Source organism: Geospiza fortis, unplaced genomic scaffold, assembly GCF_000277835.1.
Source record: "Geospiza fortis unplaced genomic scaffold, GeoFor_1.0 scaffold694, whole genome shotgun sequence".
Classification (NCBI taxonomy): Eukaryota; Metazoa; Chordata; class Aves; order Passeriformes; family Thraupidae; genus Geospiza; species Geospiza fortis.
Window position 1 is genome coordinate 201,238 of NW_005054668.1, and position 11,131 is coordinate 212,368.

The window sequence follows — 11,131 nt, forward strand, 5'->3', positions numbered from 1 at the left end:
ACTGAAGGTGAATGTTTCTGATAAAAGAGATTTTTTTTTTTGGTATCAGCTTTAGTGTTGGACACATCTTGATTATGGACCTATAGCCAAATGGCCATTGCCAAGCACTTTGGATTCTAATTATTGTGGCACTAATTTAGGGTATTTTGTTATTGGAAAATTTTATTATATAATAAAATTGGAAATTTTACTATAAATAGGATATCTTTTCTTCTGCACAGAAGGTGTATTTCTCCATGGAATTGTGCTGGAGTATCACAGGAATCTCCAAGATGCGCTACATGGAAAAAGAGATGTATTTGAAGGGTATGATTAGCTCTTGTGGAAGAGATGACAAATTCTTTTTGCTGTGTCTGTCTTTGTAGTAATGGGAATGCTGGTTTAAGGATGCTGTCTGCACACAAACACAGCATTTGGGACAACTCCTAGCAAAACATCCAAGAGAGATTCAGATTTCATAACTTGCAATCTATCTCTCAAACTCGCTGAGAAATCAAGATAGAAAGTATTACAAGGAAGCTTTTTTTGGTACAGAATTATTCATTTAGGCATGTCTTTTTCCCTGTTAACATTCTCCTTGCCCACTTGCCAGAGAGGGAGTTTAACAGCAACCAGCAGGCTCTTCTGTTTGCTGCCTGTGGCCTTGCCTTGTGCTTTGGTCTCCTGAGCAGCCAGCGGAGGAAGCCCTGGAACCTTCAGCTAATTCTGCTGCAGAATACACCTGATTCTCTGTGGCAGCTCACAAGAGACAGGGGTCAGATTCCCCAGTTGTTCAGTGAGGGAGGGGAGTTGAAAATAACTCTGTCCAGCTGTCAGCCTCACTGGAACCATCTGAGAAACCTCGCGGATTGCTTCCCCTTTGTCCTTCTCTTACAGAGTTTCCCATGGGAAAAGGAAAATCTAGCCCAAAATCCACGGATAACTTTTTTCCATTAACTTTGCTGGTTTTCATTATCCGGTAATTGATAATAAACACCTAATAAAAGTTTTTCACATCCTTTCAAAATTTCTTTGCCAAAGCAGAAAAGAGCAGAAAACTGAATAGTGAAGGGATAGGACATTGCAAGGGGATTTTTTAATATATATAAACAAAGACTTCTTCCATATAAGGATAAGAAGATTAAATTTCTTTAATAGCTGGGGAAAGGCTTGCTTGCTTTAAATAACTATAGAAACTTCCTTTGTGGTGCAGCATTCCAGAGTGAGGCCACATAATCTCGTGGTGCATGTAAATTGCTGTGTGAATTATGTCCCAGTTATGAATTTAGAACTTAACTGTGACTGACTCCAAAGGGAGGAAAAACTCTCACTCCACACAGCAATGGAAGAATTACCAGGACCTTTAGCACTGGAACTCGACATGAGCGTTGGCAATGTCAAATACTTGGATTGTTCTCAAAACAAAATGTTGGAGAAGTGGAGTTTGTTCCGCCTTCCCATGTGTCAGCCCGTGTACATGGAATTATGTGCATGGATTCCAAAGAGCAGTATCCCAAAAAGCATTTCTGATTTTCTCCTGCTGGTCCTTCCTAAGCATGAGGGGTATGTGCCTGGTTCATTAAGCTTTTGGCTGCTGTGTTTCTTTTTCCCCCAGGACACTGTGCACATATCCCACATCCTTCCAAAGGCTATGCCTGGAGGGATGGTTTATTACCCTGCAATTAGCAATTCATTAAAGTTATATCATAAAAGCTGAGATGAATATTTTTATAATCGCTTCATTCTACATTTTTCATCTTCAATTCTCATCTGAGTGATCAGAAAGTTTGATTGGCTCTTGTTTCTTTAATTAGGTATGTGCAAACAATGAATGTAGTTTTGGTGTGCTACAGCCTTCAGCAGTGTGGAGCTGGCCTATGAAAGCACAGGTGCTGCAGCTTCTGCACACACAGTTTCTAACACAACTTTGGAAAAGAACTAAATTTAGAAATATGGAACCTAGTACTTCAGCAGAAAATAGTTCTGGAGAAAATACGTCAATCAAATCTAAAGCAAAAGCACATCTGTGTTTTATTGTACTTTGAAAATAATCATTCGCTGCTGATGATGGGAAGAAATTTACTGTCTCTTCCCACTTAGAAGCACTAAGTGTTCTAAACCATCTGCTGTGTCCTCTATGCAGATCTGTGAAACTCCTGGAAAATGAAAAAATTGCGAAAATTGGACATGGACAGAGAAATCAGTAAGATTTTCAGCTAGAGCTGAAAAATGTAAAATCTTTTTCAAAATATGTCCCAAAATGAAAAAAATAAAGAAATTACTGAAGCTCACTAAATCTCTATTACAGTGAGATTTGCGCCCTTACTATTTATGATAGTTAATTTTCTCACTTTAATATCTAAAAATATAATCTGTTATATCATTAAGGCTAATTTAACCCCTGTCTCACTCCACTTGTGCAGCAGCTGACAGGGAGATTTTTATATACAATTTTGGTGTCCGTTACAAGATCCATTTGGACACCCATAGGTGTGCTCATGACCATTCTTGTAAGACTTACTTAAAGTGGGTTTTACTGTTGCATGTTGTAGGAGGCAATGTATTGTGCTTTCACATAGTTTAAGCTATAAAGAGAGGAAAAATGTGTATCATTAAGATTGCAACCACTTTGTAACTCTTACTCCTTGTCCCTGCAAATGGGAAATAATCCTTTTTATTTACTGTAGCTCATAGTTTCAGTGCACTATATAAACTTGGCTGAATTCTGACTGTAAATTCCAGATATCAATGGGATGGAATGCTATTCTAGATTCCTTTGTCTCTGCCAAGTGTTTGCCCCAAGGATAATTTCTCCCTAGAGTTTCTCTGTGTGTCTGGCTGCATACCATAAGCAATTTTACTGGATGTTTCTGGGGCCTGTCCTGCTGAGTCAATCCAAGTTCTGCTTTGTCTCCAATGGAAGAAGGAACTAGTCCTAAATTGAAAGGCTTTCCCCTGTTTGGAGACTTTTGCAGGATTACATTACCATTTTGTTCAGCTGAGCTCTAGCACATGCAGGTCACTTCAGGATATTTCCATGCTCGGGACCAGATGGAAAATGTCTTTTGCAATCAACAAAAAGATTCCATTGTTGACATTTCAAATTTTTTTTCTACAACTGTAACTGATTTGCTTTCTACAAAATTTAACAGTGTCCAGAAATGATTACAAATACTTTGCAATGAGATTACTTTCATGGCTCAGAGGGTATGCAGTATCATAGAAATTCACTTTATTTTGGTATGTTTAGATTCAGCTTGAGTAGAATCTGTTCTGATACATTATTTGACTTTCATGTGGAATAACTTTATGGTTGTTCAGTCCACTAATGAATCTATCTGAAAAACCTAATAATATCCTGGTAATTGGATTTCTCTTACAAACTCTTCCCTTCTTCACAAAATAATTAAGTTATGTGACAAAAGGCTCTCATCCATGCAGGCAAAGAATAGAGGAACAAAGGCGGGTGGGGGGAGCTCCCCCATTCTTGGAGAGCTTCTAAACCTTGAAAAACACACAGAGTTTCTTGTAAAGAGACATATTTCAGAAATCTTCCTCCAGAAACAGGCAAAACAGTTGTTTTGACTCTGCTATATTTTTTTTTCCTGGCTGAGGTAGGAAAGTACCACTGGCTTCACTATTCTGCAACATATGCTCAAACTGGTTGTCTCATTTCCAGAGTGAAACAAATGTTGTCTGTTTATCAGAATTGGTTGTCTTCAGTTTGTAAAAAAATAGCTAGTGTTTAGGTCTAAAATCAACAACGGTTTAAGATCCTTATTAATCAAAATCTGGATGTAAAGATAGACACTGTGTCAGGAATTTTTTTTACTTTAAAGAGTAGATAAAAATTTGAAGCAGGTGCTCTCACTTAAGGGATCAGGATATTAGTTTACATGTAAGAGACCTCTTGTTCTCTAACCCAGATGTGTATGTTTGAGCTTTTTCAAGATAAGTTCCACAGTGTACAGAAGAAATGAATACAGGACCTTACATTCCTCTGCTTTCCAGAAGACAAATGAATCCAACAGGACAAAGCCATCTTCATGCTCAAAGTACATAACTCATCTGTCCATGATTTATCTAAACTCTGTAGTAGTGGCATAGTGTTTACTGAAACTGGAAAAAAGCCCACCAAAACTCCCCTCCAAAACCCTGTAAAGTTGTATTTTTAAAGGCCAGCTTTTGGAAATGCAGCACATTGAAGAGTTTCAAGAACCAGATTGCAGTTACTGCTGCAGAGGTAATTTTGCCTTACAGCACAGAGCAAAGCTCAGCCATCAGGGCCAGGGCTGCAAAAAGGGTCCTCAAAAGTTCCTCAGAAGTGTTTTCCCCCACATGAAAAAGACCTCACTAAAACATTGTCTAATGATTTGAAAACAACTGGAAATTTGGCATGAAATGACTGTAGTACATTACTACATGAAAGGGTTTAAACACTTTTTTGTTATTGCTCAAGTTTCCAAGAGTTTCTGCGAGAACCTTTCACAGCCACGTGCCTCAGATGGGAGATATTTCACAACAGAAGATGGGCAAGAGAGAGTGAGGAGCACAGAGCTGGCTTTTGGAAAAGCATGATGCGGCCAATTTATTCCAGAAAACAGTGTATTTGGAGCTTAATAAAGGATTGGTAATTTTATTCTTTCTGGAGAGAAAGTGTCAGGGTTTCTTTGGTGATCACTGACTTTAAGTTTGTTTCTTGACCTGCTTTTGGAGCATTGTGAAGCTTCTCTTTAAAATTGGGCAGGTGACACTGGCACAAGAGTTCTGTGATTTGTCATGTGTAACTCAGCTTGTTATGAAGGGATAAATATATCTACTTATATTGTCTGGTGATTTATATGGCCTAAGACATTTCTATGTTACCTTTTAAAGTTTGATTGCTCTTGAGTTTTATTTATATTTACAACAAAGGAAACGTTTGAGTGTTACATATTCAGTTGTGTTATTGTCCTGCTTATATTCTAAGATGAAAGAACCAAGGAAGTTGGAAATTTGATTTTAATGTCAGTGAGATGTTTGCTCTGAATCAGTGAGATGTTTGCTCTGAATCAGTTACACACCTGTAGTAATGTATTCAGTGTTGATCCTTGGTATGTATTTAAGATTATAATCCTGAGATTACTTTTGCTGAGGAAAAACAGATTGGGCAGTGACTGGGCATTTGGTTATATGGTTGAAAATAAATTTTAATTATTTATGTTCGTTGTTTTTAAAGTGTGTTTATTCCTCAGGCTTTTCATTCCAGTGACCCTCACATATGACTGAGCACAACACTGGCAACAGACTGTGGCCAACAGCCACAGAGGTGATAATGCTGCCTCTTTTTTTGTTGTGTGAGTTTTGATCCACTCAGAGGAGAGTGCCTTAGGTTCTGGAGGATTTGGAGTCCCTAATGAAGGAAAAATCTGTTTTAGCTGTCCTCAGAAATTTTCTTTAGCAGACAAAAGGAGTAACAGAGTCTTAATTTGTAGTCAAGATTATTTTATGCCTCCTTAGATAAGCTGTAAAATATTTATGCAGCAGATTCCTTCTTTCTGTGGCAATAAGTTTTCCATAAATATATGAGTGTGTACAGTTGTCCAGCACCTTGTCAGTAGTGATCCCCAAGCTGGGACTAACCTGAGCTGGCACATCCAAGGGACACAGTGCTATGCCAAGGAGATATGAGCCTGATTTCTCAAAGCTGTGCAAAGCCTGGAGTGGCAATTACAAATTTCAAATAGCAATAAACAGCTTGGGTGCTGTACAGCTCGGTGTCAGTGTGCCCAGATTCTGGCTTGAGGGATGGAACATCAGTCTTTTTAGAACATAACATCGTGTGCAATGGCCTAGAGCTGGTGTGTCCATCTCCTCTGATCATCTGCTGCAAACTAATCCCAGAGATGAAAAGAAGATGACAGAACAGACAGGGATGCAGCCTAAAAAGTTTCATCATGAGTTGAAAAATAAAAAAACAACCCTTTTCCATCAAGGGGGGGGAGAAATAATTTAAATGCACAAATACCTTTTTTTGGTTTTAAAAATAGTATTTAATAATATTTAATTTTTTATTTTATTTTAACATCATAATAATATTTTATTATTATAATAATGTTATAATTTTGGTTTGTTTTTTGTTTTTTAAAACGAAATTTGGAGGGTTTTTTAATTTGAAATTTTTTAGGGCTCAGTGCATTTGTATTTATTTACTCTCCCATTCCTTTCCAAGGTATACCTCTCTTTTGGAAGCTTCCATTCCATTCCAGTCCTCCAAAAAGTAGAAAAATGTCAATAATTTAAGTATTATAATCTGTTGCTCGAGGCAGATGAAAAAGTAGAGCCAGGGGTTTAGTCCACTCTCTGCAACATATTAACAAAAAATTGTAGCATGAAGATGCTTGAAGTTCCTTACATGTATCTGGGTTAAAATGGCACAGATCTATAATTCTATCAAATTGGATTTTTTTAATCTCAAATAAGAATATTTTTGTAAAGGATAGAAAAGGGTATATTGTAAATTCATATAGAGCATGTAAACAACATAACACTCTCACCATTACTAATTAGATTTGCTTGTTTGGCAATGAGTACTTAATTCACAAATGTATACATAATACTGGATTTGAAATATTTTCCTTAAATCCTTTTTTTGTTTTGACCCAGATATGTGTCATGGAATAAAAGATTACTTAATGTGTATCTTTTTCAGACACTATTGCAGTAACCTTTATAGCTTTCACTTATGTAAGCTCTTACACTGAGCTGTGTAATAACACTGGAATTTCCAAGTTTAAAAATGAGATTTTGCAATAGTTTGTTCTTCCCTCTGGAAAAAAAAAAGGGACTAGAAATTTGGAGAAAATGTGATTAAAACCCGTACTTTTTACTTTTTCCTTTATAATCTAGGTAAAGGTTTTTCTTAATCCTGATGCAGTGGCATGTACAAGTGTGTGTATGTTTTGGGATGGCACAGCTCTCTCCATAATGAATTACTGAGAGAAATTTCAGGTATTAATTTTCACTAATTAGTTAAAACCCATACTTTTTACTTTTTCCCTTATAATCTAGGTAAAGGTTTTTTTTAATCCTGATGCAGTGGCATGTACAAGTGTGTGTATGTTTTGGGATGGCACAGCTCTCTCCATAACGAATTACTGAGAGCCATTCCAGTTATTAGTTTTCACCAACTAATTCTGGGTGCAATCATTCCAGCTAAGTTAGGGTTGCTAGATGATCTGGACAGAGCTTGAGCTGTTGTGGCTGTCAGATGAACTGCTGGAGGAAAAAAGGGCCAGAAGTGTGGAAGCAGAAGCCCCATCCTCGCTCTGCAGCCTGCCTCCATGCTCCGACGTTGCTTTCAGATGATGTTGGATCCCTTCCAGGAGCAGAACAGTGCAGCAGCTGGTCCCAATTACCCTAACTACAGTGTGTCTACAAGCACAAATGGCCAGTTTTCTAATTTGGCTCTCTGGTTTAATGAATTAGTTATTTAATAATTTGACAGGAATCCTAGTGTTGTGTTTAGCTGCTTGCTTCTGTTTAATCTCCTCGTCGTAGCTGTGTTCACACAGTCCTGCTGCAATCACTGGCTGCTATTGTAAGTTATGCAGATGAGAGAGCAAAATACATTGGCAACACATGGCATACAGTTGTTGTTATTTTACCTCAAAAGGCCTACAAGCTGAAAATCTGTTACTTGATAAGCTTTTTACTAACAAGAGTTATCACTTAATACAGGTAGGGGTACAGAATTTTGACCATCTTTTTCTTGTCTTAGAAATTTTAAATAAGAAAATTAACATCTGAAAGACCCACGTTCTACTTCCCCTTAGACATTCATCTACTTCAAGGGATATATTTTCAGAGGCTTCTAGACAGGAGCTTGCTCGTGCAGGGGGTGTGGGATGATGCACAGCTCTCACAGTGGCATTAGGAAGCATCAGTGCCTGCACAGATGAGAAAAGGTTGCAAAGCTAGGAGCACACAACATAAACCTGCAAAGGAATGGTCCCAAATATATTGAAAATTAGAATGTTCACCTATTTTCTCTCAACACTTTGCTTATAATAAATCACCAGGAGGTTCGAGTTACCAAGCAACCAAAACCTGTTCATTCACAGTGCAAGATTATGAAACACTCGTTCAGGAAGGCTCCAGTGATTCTCTGTCTACAAAAAGCCTCGAGGGAATTGGAAGTGGGGTGGGGAGGGGTGTTTATCTGTGCTTACTCAGTGTCTTCTGCAGCCTGGGACTCTGGGTGGGTTCGTGTTCCCCCAGTACCAAAAAGTGAGAAAAACAGAGCAGGGAAACTGAGAGTCATGAGGGGGCTGAACAAGACTTTTAGTGGACTAAGCTGGTTTGACGCCACTTACTGATATGGGACTTTGCCTGTAAGATTATCAAAATTCACTTGAACCTAAGGGATTTGCAGATAAAAGGATGAAGTAGATGGATTAAATGATATCATGGCTTCATGGCATGTAGTTCTTGTGTTCAAGTTCACAAAATGTCATTTGTATGATGAAGCTTGAATTTAGTGTCTCTTCATTTTAGAGATAATAGGAAAGATGATGTGCAGCGTGAAAGACAGATTTGGTGTAAACTATGAGCTGGAAGCCCAGAAAAGTCAATGGCAAACTGAATAATAGACCACATCACAATCCAAAGCCAACTGAGAACTCGTTGTAACAAGAAAGAAAATTATTTCATCAGTAACAATTTTTTTCTCTAAAGAAAATACATAAGTATAGTCTCTCTAAATATGCCACAGTACTACTACTACTAGTAATACTACTACTACTAATAAGTACTTACCCAGCAGTAAAAATGATCAATTATTCCCATTACAGAATTAGGACAATTTTTTTTATTTCCAGTCTTCCAAATACTTACAAAAGGTGCAGATTATTTCGAATTCCTTTCAACTTTCTCTAGTCCTCAGTGGAAAACAAATACTGACCACTTACCTTGAATTAGCTACAGATTATGGAAGAATTCAAGGCCAGGCTGGGCTGGGGCTATGGGTAAAGTGGTCTGGAGGGTGTCCCTGCTGACAGGGACTGAAATGTTTCATGCCTTAAACATTGTTATGGAGGAGTTTTGCCCATTGTAGCAAAGCCTGTAAAAAGATATTGATCCTTAGGATCCTTTGTGTTTTGGGGGAATTCTCACCACCACAAGGACCAGCTGGAAAGGATCAACAGTACATCACCAGGATCCATGGATGGTGATATTTTCTTCAGTATGTCTCTGTCACTATCTGCCCCTCACCTCTTTTCTATTTCTTTCACTTGTTTTTCCTCTCTCTCCCTCTCATATTTACTATCAGATAAAACCCATTGTATGGACTTTGCTGTATGGTCTCATTTGCATCCTAATTCAGGCAGAAGCATTTCTAATAATTTTACAAACTGGACCATAGCACCTACCCATGGCAGGGGGTTGGAACCAGATAATCTTTAAAGTCCTTCTGACCTAAAATATTTTATGAGTTGTGCTGGTTATGAGTCCTAACTCATGCTGTACATAAAGTTTTTGAATTGTATAAACCTGTATTTTTAAGTGATTTGAGAGTCCTTGCAGCAAGCTTGGCAGTGGGCAAGGCTTGGTAAAAGAAGTAGCAGAAAATGAGAGACATTTTTTTCTCTCTTTCTCCCTCTCATATTTACTATCAGATAAAACCCATTGTATGGACTTTGCTGTATGGTCTCATTTGCATCTTAATTCAGGCAGAGGCATTTCTAATAATTTTACAAACTGGACCATAGCACCTGCCCATGGCAGGGGGTTGGAACCAGATGATCTTTCAAGTCCTTCTGACCTAAAACATTCTATGATTGATCTATCAACGTCACGTAGCACATCACACCACGGTCTGAGAGGTCTGATGCTCATGGCATGGGAAGCTCACAAAGTCTGTTTGCAAATTCTCTCCTTTCCATTGTAATAATGTTGTCGGCAAAGATTCGTATAGAAAATGTGTGACTTACAGTAATAGCCATATAAAAAAAAAAAGAGATTTATCAGAGCCCTGAAACTGATATTGGAACTGTTGCTCTATTGACCTTCCATTTCTGTGTAAACATTGAAAAATTTAAAGAGTTATAAAAAGGATGTAAAATTATATCATTTCAGACTAACTGGCCTTAGGAACAAGACATAATGGCAATCTAAAGAATTTTATTGGTGAGGCCCTATATTGCTTTTGGGATAAAAGAAAAACTCATATGGAAGTGTCACGTAACAGAAATACTTCTAGAGGAATTCATAAAATGAATTAGAGCATTTGTTTAGGAACAACCTTTTTTTGTTTTTTTTCAAGGTAAACACACGATTCCAGCAACTGTTTTCTTTTAGAACGAGACAAAAAATTATTTTGAACGTGTGGACTTTATTGTGGTGGAAAAGTTAATTTTTGTGCAATGGTAATTGGGCCACTTGTCACTGACTTCAAAGCAGGATTTATTGACCACAGTGTGATCAGGTGTGTTCAGATAATCTACATTTTTGTTTGACTAAGATGCAAAAGCATATTTCTTGTGTCTTTAGCATAAACATAAAATTGTCTTAAATACAGCGCCCTCTTTCAGTTTTACTAGCTCTTGTTTAAATGCATATTAAATAAACCCAACTGTAAAATAAAAATGATGAAACAGCATATCATCCAGACATCAACACAAGAACATCTAACCATGATTGCCCAGATAAGAAGTTTAAATTCTGTTGTTATTGCTATAATTGAATCCTATGCTGGCAATTCCTTGGGAAGAATTCAAATTAGGCTCCAGGGATGTTAGTGGAAAAGAAAGTTATCTGAACCTTTAAGGACTTGCTAATAATTTGTAATTATTAGCCATAGTTACAAAATGTTTGTAATTACAGGAAAATTTTCCATGGAGGGCAGTTAATGCTGACTTTGAAAGTTATGGATTGTATGGAGCTGCACACATACATATATATCACATAAAATTATCAGAAAAAGTCATAGGTTAAAAACTGAATACTTTCTTTCCTACTATAGGGAATTCTTGTAGGATTTAGTAATTCAAAGTAATAATTTGTAAGTTCCTCGTAGAAGATGCTTATTCTGTTGAAAGCAAACAAAACATCTTTCAGAAAATCTAATATTGCGTTGGTGAAAAGTCAGTGGTAAATTTAATGAGAAAATAAG